Source organism: Macrobrachium rosenbergii, chromosome 26 (genome assembly GCF_040412425.1).
Source record: "Macrobrachium rosenbergii isolate ZJJX-2024 chromosome 26, ASM4041242v1, whole genome shotgun sequence".
Taxonomy (NCBI): domain Eukaryota; kingdom Metazoa; phylum Arthropoda; class Malacostraca; order Decapoda; family Palaemonidae; genus Macrobrachium; species Macrobrachium rosenbergii.
In genome coordinates this window covers 19,738,727-19,757,686 of record NC_089766.1, presented here as the reverse complement: position 1 = coordinate 19,757,686, position 18,960 = coordinate 19,738,727, and the positions used below count along the sequence as shown (strand labels likewise).

The 18,960-nt window shown below is 37.3% G+C and overlaps 2 long non-coding RNA genes across 2 annotated transcripts; one reads left to right on the top strand and one right to left on the bottom strand.

The window, feature by feature from the left end:
- The first annotated feature begins 1,739 nt into the window (after positions 1-1,739).
- Positions 1,740-10,702, top strand: LOC136852740 (uncharacterized). The gene is made up of 5 exons (XR_010857233.1): positions 1,740-1,862; positions 2,316-2,427; positions 2,644-2,731; positions 3,260-3,318; positions 10,465-10,702. It is a non-coding gene; the product is annotated as an uncharacterized lncRNA (long non-coding RNA).
- A 223-nt stretch (positions 10,703-10,925) lies between these two features.
- Positions 10,926-17,526, bottom strand: LOC136853107 (uncharacterized). Its single transcript, XR_010857350.1, has 3 exons — positions 17,343-17,526; positions 16,555-16,683; positions 10,926-11,210 (listed from the first exon to the last, which is right to left on the bottom strand). It is a non-coding gene; the product is annotated as an uncharacterized lncRNA (long non-coding RNA).
- Between the last annotated feature and the right edge of the window lie 1,434 nt (positions 17,527-18,960).

The window sequence follows — 18,960 nt, the reverse complement described above, 5'->3', positions numbered from 1 at the left end:
AGTACGCAAATTTGTTTTATTTATATATGTAAGTGAACCACACACTTTTAACATTTCTTCTGTGAAAGCTTGAGACATTACAGTCCTAGACCTGGTTCTGCATTTCATTTTAATCCTTCGGGCCAGCCAATATGAGAGCCGTTAATGAGCCCAGTGGTCTGGTTAAACTATTTTAATAATAATAATAACTGAAACACTACAGCCACGCCCACAAGTCAGTCAGTCTACATGATTTTGGCACCAAAAGTAAACCATGGACTTTTTTACCCAAAGTTCTCCGAAGTGTTTTAAGTAGTTTACACGAGAATACACACACTCTCTCTCTCTCTCTCTCTCTCTCTCTCTCTCTCTCTCTCTCTCTCTCTCTCTCTCTCTCTGGTAATAATAACTTAATTCTGAAGCTTGTTGCTAGTTGCTGGTCCCAGTAGCTTAATGTATGCAGGTGTGAGTGTATAAGATTTGCCTTTAAAAACTAAAGCTGTTTTCTGTGCAATATTATAATGGGGTTATACAGCATTAGAACACCCTTGGTGTGACATTAGTGGGGTCAGGGGTCAGTGGTAGTCTCGCCATATATGTTGCAAATGACAAATGACAATGTTTGGGCAATGAGCCAAAAAAAAAATATATAAGGTAAAATAGAAATACGCCATTTACATAAACATTGTCGCCATTCAAAATGCAACGCTAGTTTCGATTGAGAACCATGGTTAAGTGTATCTTGGTATTACCACCCCCGCCCCACCCCCACCCTTCCATCGGGGAAGGGCGTTGGGAGGGCGGGATTCGATTTTTAGTAACAGCACTATGTAATTAGCGAAGTACCCCTTATTAGCCGTTTAGCCGGCATTAGGTAATTTTTCGGAAGACTCCAGCCAGCCATTTTTGCATGATAAACCATTTTGGGTTTGTCATGCAAAAATGGCTAGAAAATGATAGGGCACTAAAAGAACCTAAAAATACCAACCTAACGTAACCTAGGGATGTTTTACTGGTTACAATTTTGCCGTATTAGCTGTGGAGGGGGTGGGGGGCAGGTATTGTCTTTCCTTATGTGTCGTAATTTGATTATTTTTCTGTTATTAGGCATTGGCGAAGGTCAGGTATTGATATGAATTTTTTTTGTTTCGATGTGTTTTACCCAAGAAAAATGTAAATTATAATGTGGGAGGTGGCTGGAGTCTTCCGAAAACTAAGCCGGCATTATTTTAATTAGATCTTCTCTCTCTCTCTCTCTCTCTCTCTCTCTCTCTCTCTCTCTCTCTCTCTCTCTCTCTCTCTCTTTTTAGTTTCAGTTCGTTAATTAGGGTAATTACCAATGACCAACGTAGACTCTCAATGAAGGAGTGTGTAATGAAGTGTAGAAACGTACTGAAAGTTCTGTTAACCCTTGTGAAGTGAAGTAATGTTAAACCCGTAGGTGGGGTAGTGTCATCAGTGCACCTCATGCGGTGCACTGTAGGCATTACCAAAAGGTGCTTTGCAGCGTCCCTTCGTCCCCTAACTGCAACCCCTTTCATTCTTTGTACTGTTAATCCATTCATAACCTTTCTTCTATCTTATTTTCCACCCTTTCCTAACAATTGATTCAAACTATTGAAATATAATAATAACTAATTTAAATAATAATAATAATAATAATAATAATAATAATAATAATAATAATAATAATAATAATAATAATAATAATAATAATAACAGGTCTGCTAACAAACTTTTTTTTCTAATTTCAGGTAAACAGCACCTCTGAAAAGATAGCAGGTCAAAGATATCTAGTGGATGTCTTGACTACTTGCAAATTTTGACTGCTGGAGTAACCAACAGAAGGCCCTGAAAGAATTCCTTCAGGCTCTGAAATCATGGTAAGAGTGGCTGCTCATATTCTTCATTCTTTATTATTTTGGCGTCACAATGCCCTTGGTGACAGTTCCGTGAATTTAGCATTGCAAGGTTTTCCATACAAAAACATTGATGCCTCATCTTTTCTTGTAGTTCCAAATTGCACATATTTTGTGGTGTTGAGTGAAATGATTCACTAATATTGAAACCATATTCAGTAATCTATTGGAAGTGGTGTTTACAAGAATTTGCTTGTTAAGTGTAAAACATATGATATATAATCATGTCTATTCTGACTGATGTTGCAATTTTATGACCTGCTGTAATGTGACGTGAATATCAGTTGAATCTAAAAAAAAAATTGGGAGCATGTTCAGATTGTATATATGCTCATGTATTAGAGCATATTATTCTGAGAATATGTCTTCCTTTGTTCTGTCGCCCTCATTTTTTTGTTTTTCTCTCCTTTATTACAGTTATCAGAAAAACCAGTTGAGAAAATCGAAGGGGGCTATAGGCCATGTCTGCCTATCTGTCTCAGTGATGTCTTGAAGGGAATAGACTTTCATATTCCAGTTTCATTCAGAGGTAAGAAGCAGCTTGCTTGCCTAAAGGTGGTATTTAAGCTCTTATAATTCTTTTTATAATAATTTTCCATGTTCTGTTAAGAAATTTGCTAACATTTGATTTTGATTTGATTTGTGTTTGCATTTACTGCGTAGTACTTTTTGCAATGAGTGTGTTTGGTGTGAGAGATGTCATTTTATTTTCAGTTTTTAAAAACGATTTTTGTTTCATTTTCAGGGTGACACAGCCCTTGCTTGAAGACCCATCCTCCAGGCAGGACCTATGGAAAGGACCCTTTACAAGACAAGAAGTTGCACAAAACAACGTAAGTGCCACTTATCATTTTTATTTGTTTTCCAATTGTTTCCACCCTGTAGAGGGTTAGTGCCGTCAGTGCACCTCATGCCTTGCACTGTAGGCATTACTGAAGGTTCTTTGTAGCGTGCCTTCCATGGCCCCTAGCTGCTATAATCCCATTCATGCTTTGTACTGTTCCAACATTCCTGTCCTCTTTCTTCCGTCTTACTTTCCACCCTCTCCTAACAATTGATTCATAGTGCTTCAACTGCAAAAGATTTTCCTCCTGTTACACCTTTCAAAGCTTTTCCTCCTGTTACACCTTTCAAAGCTTTTACTGTCAATTTCAGTTTCGGCGCAGAATGACCTCATGGGTCCCAGTGCTTGGCCTTTGGCCTAAATTGTATATTCAATTCAATTACAATTATTTTCAAATCATTGTTCTGAAATGTCTGATATTGTTTGCAACTCCAATAATCCAATCCCATTTTGTGTATTATATGTTTGATCTCATGTTCATTTGTGTGTGTTTCTCATTCTCAATTTTTTTTGATAGGTTACAGAATCCTTCAGTGGAAGTTGCGTCACTAACAGCAGTCAAGAAATGTGCTCAAAGTAAGTGTTCCCGTAACTATTTTTCACAGTTTATTTATTTACATATAAGTTTTTCATTAATTTGCTTTAGGACAGATAGGTAGGAATTCAGGGTCTCATTCCCAGGTTTTTTTGTAGGAACGATAGAACTTTTGCTCATAGTGGTACCCTGTCCAATGCTCTTCACTATTGGCAGTACAGTTTGCAAGTGCACAACATATAATTTGTACAATTCACATTGTCAATATAGTGAAAAATCTTTTTTGTAATGTGTTAATATTAAGGGCATAGCAAGAAAAATTGTACCTTTACCTACATAAAATTGTGGCCAAACCACACTTTACATTACTCTAATACTTATCTTTCTAAACTATTCTGCGCCATGACTATTCTGTGCCATGGTTAGTTAGCTAACTGCCCTTATTCCTTTTTCACCCATCTTACCTATCAGCTAAAAAAAAAAAAGGATAGCTGTATTTGTAACATATGTTTGTTAAACTTGATGTCTTCATTACTTTTGTCAAGGAGACCGTTCTTTGTCTGGTTCGTTCATGTGCGTGTTGGTTCCCAGGACTGAAAACATGAGTGCAATTCTATGGTTCTATTACTAATAATAGGTTGGCGTCGTTGCTGACAATAAATGATTAGATTCTCTGAGACAGGAATGATTTTCATGAATTCTCGTACGCAGTCTTGGCACCTGGGGGCTGTCCTGACCAGCCCCTCCAATTGTTGCCACTTCTCACCGAAGACCAAATATTTTTGGCAAACCTTAGGCCTAAGCCTTAGTCTGGGAATGATTTGGAGGCCTCTTTGGGCTCCCATAATGATGATGAGAGTTATTATAATGTTTTTAGTTTCAAATTTTTATTAGTGATGGTTGGTTTGTCAGTAATTAGGCTGATTTTAGGCAAATGGTGATTCTGTCCTTGTATGTGTCCAGATGAGGACACTAACTAGTTTTGAATGTGCTCAATTCATTGTTCAGTAGTTACCAGCTTTATTCTGCTAGTGATATCGCAGTACGCTAATGTTCTCTCTCTCTCTCTCTCTCTCTCTCTCTCTCTCTCTCTCTCTCTCTCTCTCTCTCTCTCTCTCTCGTTTTAAGTTACCGTAGAGCTGCTCAAAACCAACTTTTTTTGAAACAGTGATTTAGTATATTTCCGCTGAGAGAGAGAGAGAGAGAGAGAGAGAGAGAGAGAGAGAGAGAGAGAGAGAGAGAGAGAGAGAGAGAGAGAGAGAGAGATCCTTTTGAAATGTGTCTTTGAAGGTAATTTCCTGTTAGGTGAGATGGAAATTTAGGCAGATACACGTTGGGCAGCCACGTCGGTCTAGGTTTACCGACATGCATATATTTTTTGCCACCTGTTGTGCGTTGAGGGTCATTTGCTCATATCTCCTTTAGAATGGACCCTTGCTGTAATGAAATATTGTTTGAAATGTATCGTACGTTGTAATCAATGGAGGTCAATTATGCCAGTATTTGCTAATCCAGTGCTGTACATAAACCATTTTGGATAGTTAGCCATTAAATAGTTACCTATTATTATCTAGGTTTCCAATGCAGAATGGATTTGGAGATTTATTTGTTAAAATTATATGAACGAGCCCATTAACCAGGTCTTATTTCTGGACGTTCGAAGGACTGAGTGACCAATGTTTCTCTCTCTCTCTCTCTCTCTCTCTCTCTCTCTCTCTCTCTCTCTCTCTCTCTCTCTCTCTCTCTGTGTGTGTGTGTGTGTGTGTGTGTGTGTGTGTGTGTGTGTGAACATTGGAACATTGTTGTAACAGCGCGGTTGAGGTTTTGGTTATGTAAAGCAAATTTGGTTTAAGAGTAATCCACCCGTATTGTTAATTTTATCTAGTCCACAGTACATCAGTTATGCAACCTTATAGGCCTAAGTGAGCGTTTCACTTCTTTCGGTGTAACATGACTATCTGTGACGTAATGCAAAAGTCGTTTAAAATATCTAAGAGGATATTATAGCTTTAGTTATTTTAAATCGGTGATCATTCACTTTTATATCCATACAAGATACGAAAAGTTGAAGTACTGTTTGCACGTAGGCCTAAAGTATGGTGCTTATAATCATGCAATGGGTAAGCATTGGAAACGTTGAATAAATTACAATAAACATCATCATAATGGCCAAATCAAATCGAAAACACCAATTTAAATCTGCCTCATATTAATTGAATCACCAATAGATTATCTTTACGTGGAAAGTACGTTCGTATCTGTGGAGCCTTTTTATTCATGACAAAGATCGTAGGACATTCGTAGCATTCAAGTTTCAATTGTAATAAAAAGAAGAGGGACTTTTATATTTATTTCATTGTATCGTCTTTTTATCCATCTATTTTCTTTTGGAAATAAACGTACTAACCTTTTGTGAAAAAAAAAAAAAATTGAACAAAAGTTTTTTACTGTAAGCCTATTCATGCCAATTGACAGATCCTGATGGTAACGTATCTTGTAGCAGGATTCAGCTCTCGTGGTTCTTTTTTAAACTTCAAAAGTCTCTCTCTCTCTCTCTCTCTCTCTCTCTCTCTCTCTCTCTCTCTGTGTAACGTCTCCCAGTGAACTCTCTGTTACTTGGCTCCAGCATTGAATCCATTCTGTGCTAAGGACACGTTGTTTTGTCTTGCTGTACACAGAGAGAGAGATTTGCCATGAGAGATCAGAGAAGAGAACTGAATGACGAGAGACTAAAGAAGAATAATTACGGTGTTTTATGGTCTCCTAAATTTAGTTTGCTTTGTATCGATGTCTCAGGTGAGTTTTATGGTTTTTGCTAACAAAACTTTTATGTTTCGTCATGGGGGTTGGAGGTTTTAGTTTTGTGTCGTATAAAAAAATAAATTGGAAATTTTTTACTAGAATAGCAACGTTTTTTATAAAACTCAGTCTAAGTTTGGAAAGTCTTCCTTTTTGCTAGGATATCAAGGTAGATTGAATTTTTTAAATATTGAATTTTTTAAATATAAAACATCTCGAAAGATTTTGTTCATAAAATTTGATGCATAGGACATAGTTTCGTATTGTAGGTCTACACAAGTTTCAAGAGCTGAACTGTTTCTAAATGTAGGTAGACAGAACTTTTTGTATGTGATTCAGTACATGGTGGAAATTGGATCTTTGTTTGTAGGGAAAGTTTGGAAATAGACCTTTTATATGTAGTTACATATATAAAAAAATTGAAAAGGTAGTTTTTTAATGGGATATTTTCCTTTAAATGAAGCCAAAGTTCCTTCTTTAAGCACAAGTGATTAAAGGTGCATTGCAGGTTTGTCACTTGATTTGATGGGAATGCTCTGATCTCTCTCTCTCTCTCTCTCTCTCTCTCTCTCTCTCTCTCTCTCTCTCAATGCCCACAATGCTGTGTGTATCACAGAGTAGGTTTGTGAGTTATTAAGATTCAGCACACTGTTTCACTAAAGGCTTTTATAGTTTTTCTCGTATGGGGGGAGAGCTGTCAGTGCAGAACTCCATTACTAAAGATTACTGCACTCCCTTGAGCATTACTAAAGATTACTTGCAGCGTCCCTTGATCTCCATTCTGCTTCCTTACTTCAATCTTGCTGTCCAGCCACTCCAACGCCTTCCTTCCCTGTCTAAAGCAGCAAAGGGCTGGTTTTATATTCGAATTTCCATAAGTCAGCCTTAGAGTAAATGTGCCTCGCTGTCGAACTTTACAGTTCCAGAGGTCCTTTATTCCTCACACCGTCGGACTGTGAAGCCGTCTCCTTAAGAATGTCGTGCAATTGGAACTTTTAAGGTTCAAGTGAACGTGCATTGCAATTCTCTTGTATTTTGGTAATTTACTTATTTTTTTATCTGTTCATTAATTTGGTTTATTTGTTCTTTTCTCTTTCTGTGTTTCCTATTGACTTCCGTTACTTCTTTAAAATACACGCTATGTTCTTGGAAGCTGGAATTTCAAGTCAATGGCCCCTCTGGTGGGCATGTCCCATATGAATAGGGTTCACCTTCTGAATAATAATAATAATAATAATAATAATAATAATAATAATAATAATGAAGCAGTGGCTGCTTTCCCGTCCAGATTAAACCTGATATAGGAGAGCTTTTTGGTGCGTGATTCCCTTTAATTAAATGTTCTTTGATGTTTACATTGCTGGTTTTGCAACAGAAAACGTTCTTCTCTCTCAGAAAACGGGTCTCTGGTCTCTCTCTCTCTCTCTCTCTCTCTCTCTCTCTCTCTCTCTCTCTCTCTCTCTCTCTCTCTCTCAGAAAACGGGTTATGGTAGCAACAGAAAACGGTTGGCTCTCTCTCTCTCTCTCTCTCTCTCTCTCTCTCTCTCTCTCTCTCTCTCTCTCTCTCTCTCTCTCTCTCTCTCTCAGAAAACGGGTTTTGGTAGCAACAGAAAACGGCTGGCGCTCTCTCTCTCTCTCTCTCTCTCTCTTCTCATTCCAGCAACGCTCTCTCTCTCTCTCTCTCGCGATTCGACTCTGCCTGTCCCAGAGGACCTCTCGAGGCAACCTGTTTCTGGAACTCTCTCTCTAGAAGTAGTCTCACAGGTATAAGCTTCTTAACCAGATTTACACAGTTTTTAGACACACACATTTCCTTCCTCTGTGATGAACTACCAAAGAAATTAATTATTTAGTTCAGAAGCGTCAACTCACCGTTTGACAGAAAATGATTTTATGCTCTTCTTTCTCTCAGAAAGTTTCTTGGTTCTGTAAAATTTATGGCTGTTTACTTTATAATTCTTTCCCTCTTGCCTCCTTCCTGTATCATATAATTATCGTCTCAAATCTAAATAAAATCCGTTCTTCCAGCAAGGGCTACTGTCGTTTAAATATACTTTTGTGCGTCAGTTTCAATGAAAGTTGCACTGGCTGTCGTGTTTTAGCTGTCTGGTGGGCTTTCTGAAGAAGCCTGGAGTCCTTCTATCTGGTCGAAGTCTTCTGCTAAGAAGACCCTTTCAGGATTTTCGATGTTATTTCCTTGTCTGGTTTTACGGGTTTGAGGCAAAAACGTCAGTCCTCTTGTCTCTCTCTCTGTGTGTCTGTCTCTGTTTCTCTCTCTGTTCTGGTTTGTAATTGTGTACCTAGTATTGTATGTAATAAACTGACACGAGTTTTAAACAGCTTATTGAACCTATCAGTACCTATGTTTGCATCACCAAAGAGCAGTTCTTGTCTGTCTCAGTTTGAACAGATTGGCATTGTAGTAAGAATACAAAGAAGTCTCAAGTTGAATATGTTTATTAAACCACACAGGGATTACTGGCAAGGTCCACATCAGGACTTCACCAAGAAGTTGATGGCGTGGGGCCTCACTATAGAACTCTATAAACAGACCCCTTAATTCGCTTTAATTACCTACAAGGTCTTTGTTACCTTAAAATCAAAGGTCTTCATCGTGTGCACATTTCCTTTCTTATATGCTTGGTCTTGTCAAAGGCTTCTGGTCTCGTCTATCGGATTTTGTACTGAAAAGATGTTTGTTTTAATCCTTGTAACATCTAATCCTGCGACTTTTTCATTTATCTTCGACATTCTGCCACAGATTCTGGTCAGACAGTTGTTGGGGGTTCCTTCCCTTCCAATTTGGGTATTGTGATGGCTGAATTTTGATGTTGAACATGTATTCATGAATGCTCTGCATCTCTCTCTCTCTCTCTCTCTCTCTTTTTTGTATCGTTGGACGTTGATTTTATCACTGAAATCAACGATTTGAATGGAAGATGATTGTAACATCCAAGAAAGTCATCTCCATAAAGTTTTGCATAGGCAGTGCATTGTAGGCTAATGTGCTCTTTTGATTAGCTTGATGAAATAAATGCATATTTCTACAGTTTGTTGATGAACGTGGCTGTTCCTCCGTGTCATCAAATTGATGAAGATTTAGTAGCTTGAAGAAAAACAGCCATGGTTTTCAAAAACTGAAGAAATATTAAGCAAAAACTGAAGAAATATTAAGTGTTTTTAATATTTAAGTAAAATTGTTATTGCAAACTGACTTCAAAATGCTCTAGTCTATATCTCTTGTCTCTTTGAGGTATACCTCAATCTTTTCCTGTTGTGACGCCAGTTTTAGTAGCTATAATCAATCAGTCAATCTCTTGCTCTGTTGATCTAAAACGCCAGGGAAGCGTGATTTATATGTTCCAAAGGAAACTTGTGCATTCAAATAGCGTTTGCAGTGTTATTAAAAATTGATTTAAATTAGCGTTCTGGCTTTCGCCAATCTTACTGTTTCTTTTGTAGTGGTGTATGGTCTCATAGCTTAGCTCTGCAGTATTTAAGAACTTAAGCACAGTGTCTCCTGCACTAACACAATGGTGACTGTCAATATGTGAGTGGTATTTTTTGCGAGATTTTTAAGTATAGCCTGAACTTGGAATGCCTTTATATAGAGATCTTTTGGTTTTGAGAAATTACCCTTGGTACTCTTGGTATCATTGTAACATTATTTCCATATTTGAAATGACAATTGCAAAAAAAAAAAAAAAACAAAGAAAATGGCGTGTTTTAAAGAATAGAATTAAGTCCCTCTTTTCTTGTGTATACAATCTCGATTTGCTATTCTTGATGCACTTTGAAGGCTTCACAAGGAAAGGCGTTCAAATGTGTTTCTAACAGGAGCTCGAGACTGAATACACAAGAGAACACTCTTGAGGTGGGTCTTATTTTCTGTGATCCTGTTCTTTAAAATAGGCAGCGTTACTACTTAGCCTTTTCTTTGTAAATTGTGTGGTCATTTCATTGTTCACAACGCATTCATTTGCTTTTAAATATGTCATTGTTACAAAATCTTCATCATTTGCTTTTTATTTTTGACATTAACAGTTGTGTGCTTTTGTCATTTTGTCTAATCATTTGTTGTTTTGCTCATTTGTCATTTTTCTTCACTTTTGTTTTGTCTAAATTTAGTCATTTTGTCTTTTTAAAGTTATTTGCTTTTGTCTTTAGTCACAAGATTTTAAGAGTTGTTTTAAAAATCAAATTTTAGTCATTTCAATTTTAAATCATATTTGTGTCATTTCAGTTTTGTTATTTGTTTTAAAATTTGAATTTGTAAAGAAGTTACAGAATCTTAACCATTTGCTTGTGACATAGATAACATACAGAATCAAATTTAATAGATTAATTTGCTTGTGACAGATAAAACAAGATCTTTTCCTATTCTACAGGTGAAAGTGATCGAGAGAAAACAGCTGGACTACAGTGTAATTAATGTGCAGACGAGAGGAACTGGGGCGTGAGAGCAAGAAATTAGGCCTCACAGCAAGAAGACGAAGAGAGCATTACAAGACGACGACGGCGACGACCCAGAGCAGAAGAAGACCGTCGGAACACCATCTCTTGTAATACACATAATAAGCCGGTAATCCAGGGCTGTTTATTTGAATATTTCTGGACCCCTCACTTTTTTTTTTTTTTTTTTTTTTTTTGCTGTGGGGAGGCTGCCGGCTGCTGCCCGGTCCGGGAGGTGATTACAGTTTTGTAAACAAGTTTGAAATTACAATAAAATATGAAAAGGCCTACAATCTTTTTATTACAACGAACGAACTGAAAGGAAATTTTTGAATCTTTTTATACTGAAACAAGTAAATTTATTATGTTTTTTTTATGTTTTATATAACCATGGAAATTTATATAACCATGAAGAAATTATTTCCAAGTAGCAGGATTTTTTTTCAACCTCTACTCCTAACCACCCATACATGGCAACGTTGCTGGTTACTCTATTTGCCGGTTATTTTTTCTAGATTGTACGATGGTATATTTTTGGCACCCTAGTAGACTTTGCGATTTGCAGTGAGCACCCTAGTACCAGGGGGTCCGAAGTCCAGGTGGTACCTAGAGTAGGAAAGTGAGAACGGGGCGTAGATTTTGCGTCTGTCCATAGTCAGGTTGCGTAGTCCTCAGCAGTCACCTGGAAAATTTTTTTCTAAGTAATAATTCAACCTCTATAAGAGAGTTCCACTTACAAATGCTGGACAGTTAGTTAGGTTCTGTGAAACATTCTAATTCCTTTATACAGTTACTCAAGTTCCGCAAAAAAATAATTTCTTTTCCTCACTTCAAGTTGTATGAACAAAATACAAAGGACATAAAACGGCAAATAATCTTGGTAAATATATAAAATTTTTGGTCATGACCCATTTAGCAAGAAAATGGGTAGATGACAAATACCATCACTAAACACAGTGTGATTTCAATCAACTCTAAATGTTCCTGCTGAACACAAAATTAAGGACATTTATAGGCACCAAAACTATTCATGACTGGGAAAAGATGACAAATATGATTAATGAACGCACTTTGAGATTTAATCCACACTGTGTTTTTGCTGAACAAGAAATTTAAGAACACTTCATAAAACACTTTCCAAAACTACTCACGAGGCAATCAGCATATTATTTAGCAACATTATTACTGACATTGTGTACTGAAAGACAGTTTAACAGGATTTGACATGCACTTCAAACACAGTTTTAACACGATTTTGTTATATACTTTACACACAATTTAACAGGGTTTGCACTTTACACAAAGACTAGGAGAAAGAGAGATTAACTTTATACTACACCCTCCTCTACGGCAACATGGCAAACGTAACTACACGTAGGCCTAGGATAAACAGAGAGAGAGAGAGAGAGAGAGACTATAACCTTCTCTACAACAATATGACAAATGAAATTACACGTAGGTCTAGGAAAAAAGAGAGAGAGAGAGAGAGAGAGAGAGAGAGAGAGAGAGAGAGAGAGAGAGAGAGAGAGAGAGAGAGAGAGAGAGAGAGAATATTTTGATCTTTTTAAAGGTGACCAGATGAACTAAATCGATTTTCAATGACGGCAATGTGTTTCTCGGCTGAAATGCATAACAGAGAACCTAGACCGAGAGAAACTGTGCAGAAGAGAGCAGGTCATTTCTGAAAGAACAATGAAATGAACAAGAATCGAGACAAGGAATGTCAGTGGTGACAGCAAACCTGAGGACAGAGAACTCACAACTGCAGATTCATACACTGCTATGTGATGAATGTTACTGAACAAGGATGAGAAAATGCTGAGTTATTCTCTCCTCAAAATCTAAAGAAAGCAAGCCACACGAAAGCTGTATCGCCAATGGCTTTTTATTCAACGGTACAAATCAAAAGGATATAATCAATCATCTTTGTCAAGTGTGAGATATAACATCAAGTCCCTGGCTCCTTTAAAATGACACAAGAAACACACATCAGATCACAGAAATTATAGGTGATAGAAGTCAGTTTTCTGTAACACCAGACGTGAGAACTGAAATCAGCAAAGTCTCTTTCATTCGATGGTCAAATTGACACAGACTAACAAAATACTTCTTGCCTTTCCTCAAACAGAACAAGGCTTCCTCATTTAAAGGAAAACGCCACCAAGGCGTCAAGAAAAAAATATAAATATTCAAATTCTATGACTACACCAGTCAAGGATACACCCAAAGCAACATAACACAGGAATTTCTGGACAGAGGTAAATAAACATTCTAAATATCGATTGATTAAACCCTTCCTGAATATCCATGCCTATCTACTAGGCCTACATGAAGGAAAACTAAAAAGTCCATAAAGCAGATTACCTTCCTATGCGGAGTGACAATAATAAAACTTCTATCTCCTATGGTTGTTGAAGGCCTTCCTTACGCATCAACTAAGAGCCAAACTATTAGGAGCACCAATCTCCTTCCTTGAACAGTTTGGTGAAATCACTGACATTTTCATACCAGCTGGCCAAGACATCAACCAACCGTTAATATGTAAACACTAGAAAGGAGCAGGTTCTTTCTAACTGGAAATAGCAAATGTGACGAGAGTGAATCAAATAAAAATAAATGAAAGAAGGTAACACAAGTATTATCGTTATATTGCCCACAACCAGGTTGGTCGAATGAGGTAGAGAGAGAAGCAGATTTAAGCAGCCCGAGAGAAGTAAATGGCATGCAAGAGTGGAAAATTGAATAGAATTGATTTTATCGTAATAAGTAAACGCAGCATTGAGAAAAGGTTTCTGCTGATAGATCAGGGAAGGCATCCTTGATACTATGTACACTGCTGGAAATGATCTGACGGCGAGGGATGGAAAAAGGATGATGAAAAATCCAGGATAATAAAAACAGTAAGACTGAAAGATGGAAAAGTCTAAAAGGTGTGTAGTGTGAGTGTGACACAGTGGACAGGACATCGAGAGACATGGTGAGAAAATCAAGACATACCAAGGCCTGCCTACAGGAGAGAAAAAGACAGCCTTCTCAAGCTGAAGCTACAGAAAGGCAGAAGGGAAGCTAAACCAAAAGGCATGTGGCAAGGACAAAGAAAATGGGAGGAACTGAATCGGATCAACAACACAGCAGGAGGAGGAAAGGAGAAATATTCAGAAGAGGTTATGTCAAGGAAAGATGAGAGTGGACACAAACTGAAAAGAAACCCAATGGAATACTTGAAGTGTTTTTTGAAAATCGTCTGAATGAAGGAAATGAAGACAAACTAGGTCTTACATGATGAAGTGACCAATAGAGAATATACCATTAAAGAGATTAAAAAGTGGAAAATTTCCAAGGACATCAGGAATAACACGCCAGCGAGCCAGTCACTGATAAGCTCACCAGTTTATAGGAAAATCTGATAAAGAAATGGGTTGATCCAGAAGTGTGTGGAAAGAGTATGACAATGGGAACCTACAAAGCAAAAGGGGATGGAATGAAATGCTAAAAACTTAGAAGAGTTTGGCTTACTTGTATATCTTGAGAAGGTGAAGAAGAGCAAGACACTCATGGGGTCATTGCTAAGGCAGAGGCTACCAAAAAATTCTAGGAGAGAATTAAAATTAACTTAAACAAAACAGATCTTATGGTGAATGAAAAAAAATCAGAGGAAAGAGTCCAGTCAGGAAAGTGGCCATGTGATTGCTGTGGGGGAAAAATGTGGGTGTGAAATCGATACAATAAATTATGTCCCAGGAGATACTCGGAATTACATAATATACAAGGAGGAAAGGACTCACCATAACCAAAATACAAGGTGAGGCACCATACTGTGTTCAAACGGCAAGTCTTGGGAGAGACAAAACATGTTACCATGGGGGCATTGGATTGTTAAGAAGTATTAAGAATTTAGTATCGACGAGAAGAACCCTGTATTGATGAAATGGAAAATTATTACTATAAAAAGAAACACTTATGATGCATTCATGAGTCTTGCATAAGTCACTGCTGCAGCAACATAGAGCTCTGACAAAAGTATAATGAGGGCTTCGAAAGGCATCATGATTAAATAATGCTAAGATTCATAGCCAAAGTGCAGTGGTAAGAAGATAATGCAAATGATGTTCAGAGGCTGTAGAACAGACTGAGATGGTTTGGGGCATATCAGAAGGTATGATAAGGAACAGCTGGTCAAATAAGCAAGGAGGCACCAGAAAATAAGTAGCAAAAAAACAAGGCAATAGCAGAAACAAGATATAGGTCAGATAGGGATTCTGCCAGAAATAGTCTGGGGAAAAGCTGACAAAACTGTGATGATGATGACATCTTTCTAATCTGGAAGAGGATTACCAACCTTTGTGGAGTTGATAAACCATAATACTCTGACTCCCTTCTTTCAGTTCATTTAAAAAAAAAAAACACACAGTAATTGCTTTGAGGAGCCTGTCTTAGAAGTACAGGAACACCTTATTCAATAATGATTAAAATAAAGTGAAAATGTTTCTCTCTAAGGCTTGACTTAAGTTTGTTCTAGTTTGCTCTAGGAAACTAGTTTACTGGCTGTGCTTTATTAATTGAACACTTAGTAAACTACGCTAATGTGGAATTTTTTCAAACGTTTGTAAAACTCTCATTTTCCTCTACATATTTCAGAACGGTCAAAACATAGAACAAAGTGAAACCTTTCCAAATTAACTTACTGTTGCTCGAAAGGGAAAGAGCAGACTATAACCACCAAAACATAAGGAAATGAGTTAGTGTGAAAGATATTTTATGACAAGTGAATAACACTGATACAGAAGAAACAGCACCACTTGAACACTTTACTCTCTTGCAAAACTCACTAAGGGACACTGACTGTCAAAGGACATCCAACCCATTACTTCATGTCCTTCCATTATTCAAAAGTCTTTCTTTCACGTTCAGATTCACACATCCTGCGATTACCTATGATGTAAAACTCAGTTCTTTACCTACAGTCTACTTCATTATCTTCCTTATTCCTAGAACTATCTTTCTCTCTTGCTTTCTTTAAATCTTTAGCTGAAAACCCCTTATGGACAGAGTCAACAGACTACAATAAACCAAGAGGGCTCCAAGAGAAATCAGCCTGCACCGAGACAAGTTATAGTGATGAATAAATCACTATGAGGGAATAGAAAATAAAACCAATACACCTGAATTCAGGAGACGTCGGCAGAAAGCAGTAACGACCCAGTAATTTGTCATTAGGTTCTTTTCCTATTTCACTTGCCTATTTTTGGATAACTGCTTTTGGTAAAATATGAAAATAATTTCCTGTGCCAAGGCTAATGTCATCATGGACGCACTAAAGCCACTTCTTAAGCCTTAGACTTTGCACCACCTTCCCCCTGATTTGAATTGGCTTCCAACAATTTCTTGCACCAGATCAATGAGCATTTGATGAGCCTTTATGAATCCTTCTTGGCTTTCACTGTAACCAAGGCTTGATAGGAGACAAATGGTTTATATTATAGTTTTGGTCTAAAGTTTCCAAACTTACAACTCTCTTGGCAAGGTGAATTTAAACGTCAGTGGAACTATCTAAGTTACAATGCTTTTGTCACAGAGAGTTCTTACTTAAAATCTGCATAATTGTGATTCAGTGCGGAACTTTGATCCTAAAGTAATAAGCTTGGAAAACTGTCAAAAATTTTGCCCAAATGAAGAGATGTCCTTTCCAGTGTTTTTGAAAACAAAACTACGAAAATATCCACTACCTAAGAGTCAGTCAATACCTAAAAAAACACGAATTCTGTTGTTTTAAACTTCGATGTTTCAGGCAAATTATACTGCTCTAAGGCGTGTTAGGCAATAAGAGTTTCTCTTTAAATATAAATTAGTCATATTATTAAAACATTTTACCTGCATAAACCATCACCATCCACTTTTGCGACAACTACAGAGGTTAAAAGGTGAAAGGAAGACTCAGAAAAACAGCAATAATTCAATTGTTCTATTATAAACACGATAGTGTCTACAATAGGGATAAATCATATGCAGATATTACGACCACTTACTTGGATTAGATTATTTTGTGGGGCACCAACATTCATCCAAGGATGGGAACTTGATATACCAGTTATTGTATATAATTATCTTCCACAGAAGTGAAGGGATTTTAAGTCTGTCGGTTGAGGATCGTTAACCTGAAAATTGAAAGAACTTCGTAACATTCTTATGAGTACAGTTACGGGCAAATTTATTTGAGGAAGAGAGGGACTCTGGTTAAACCTATCACGATATAAAGGCTTAATTCTCTCGTCTAGGTTCGTGCTTTTGTAAGAAGGTGGTAGTTCCACAAGCAATAAATGTGTGTAACCTTCTAATGACTCTACAAGCATTTTGAAATAAATGATCATTTGCCTTATAAAATCCTAGTTTTAAATAAGAAAATTTTAATTGTGTAAGTAATTCCTTGCAATTGTGTTAAGTGGCCACTTTTATCTGAAAATGCTGGAACAGGTACCAGAAAATGAATGCACCTACTGTAGGTATCTTGCTGACTCTACAAACATTTTGAAATAAAAGATCAGTGTACTTTCTGAAATACTAGTTTTAAATAATTATTATTTCAACTGTGCAAGTAATTCCTTGTAATCATGCCATATGATGCCTCAAAATAAGTGGCCACTTTTATCAGAATATACTGGAACAGGTACCAGAAAATGAATGCAACTAAATGCTGAAACAGGTACCAGAAAATGAATACAACTAAATGCTGGGAACAGGTACCAGAAAATGAATACAACTAAATGCTGGGAACAGGTACCAGAAAATTAATACAACTATCTTGCACACAACTTACCATGCTGGAGTAAAACTTCTTCCTGAAGCTTCTTTCTACATCCTTCACGCCACTCTAGAGTTCCTGTTTGTTATCAAATAGCCAAAGGCACTTTGCTACGATGACAATATCTCTTGTGTCATCACCAAATCCCAGGTTCTCAGGAAGGCCTTAACTGAAAGAGAAAGAAAATATCATACACTTGCTTTCAAACTCGATTCATGGAAAGACCAATGTTCTACAAACTATTTTTTTCCGAATTTTGGATATCACGAGATGCTAAGAACCATATCTTCTGTGTAATACAGCAAATTCAATTTGAATATTCTAAAAGGACACCATCTTTTGATATGTGAAATCATGTTATTTACTTGTGTAATCATATACAGACTGAATTAACAGGGACCTTTGTCTTAAATCCTGTTAAAAGTAATAATATACGCCAGAGGACCCGTTCCATGCAAATTAAGGTATCAGGTTTCTTAAACAGTGCTTTTGCATGAGCAATATATTAGTAGATATTAATATTAAAACTAATGAACCAGTGAAGGAAGATCTACTCATTTCATGGGTTTTTGACAAAATATAACTGCATAGACAGTTCTTCCAGTTGAATATATAATTATGGATTCCCTCCACCTAAGGCAAGATTCTATGGTAGCCTTTCTCATCTTGAAAAATAATTCCCACTGACCTAAATGAGTCTTTTCTGAAAGAATATTCAAGATATCTTTACGTGTTTCAAGCAAGAAGACTGCATTACGAGCCCAGAGTTACATATGATAAGGCGGCCCTTACTGTACCTCTGAGGAAAAACACTGGATATGATAAATTCATTCCCAGTAATAAAAAAAAATTCATCTGCATTCTTGACAAAACCCTGAAATATAACAGTTAGGTTAAACCCTTCAACTTTTAACTTCCTCGAAGGAGGTCACTGAAGGAACCTCTATAAAACATCTTCCTTCCTTTTTCCCCATTTGGCCTCAATGTCTCAACTTTCTGTATCCGCACATCATCACCAGAGTGTCCTGTTTCCAACCTCTTTCGCATGAGGATGACTCCTCTCCGTCTTCTCCCGCTCTCATTCCCCCAGTGTCTCGTCTCGTTAGGTTAGGTTAAGCTAGGTTGGGTTAGGTTAGGTTAGATTGGTACCTCTGGAGTAACTTGGGTGTGAGAAACAATGTGGGTGTAGGAAACATAAAACTATTTTCAAGAAAATTCTATGGTTAGTTTTTAAGACATGGCGTCCTCTTTTTTTCAGGGAAAGGTCCCGGTACTCGGTTACATCTCCGTCGTGAGGGGTTTCCCAACCCACAGCTGACACACTGCCCAGTCACGAGAGATTTCCACCAGCAAGATCTTGCATAGGTCATCAAAATAATCAGAATCCGACCTGGAACATCCTTTTCTTGCGAGAGCAATTACCTAGGAACAATGCAAGCAGGATTTTACGGATGCTCATCGTTCAAATGCACTTGTGAACTGAGTGAATCTAGAGCAATTGTTCTTAACATAGGGCGCCTGTACCCCCATGGGGTCGAAACTTAAACCTGGGCACTGAAAAGGTGAAGAACCAGTGATCTAGAGTAAACTAAAGAGTAAAAAAAGCAAATAAACTACTGTTGTCACGGATTTT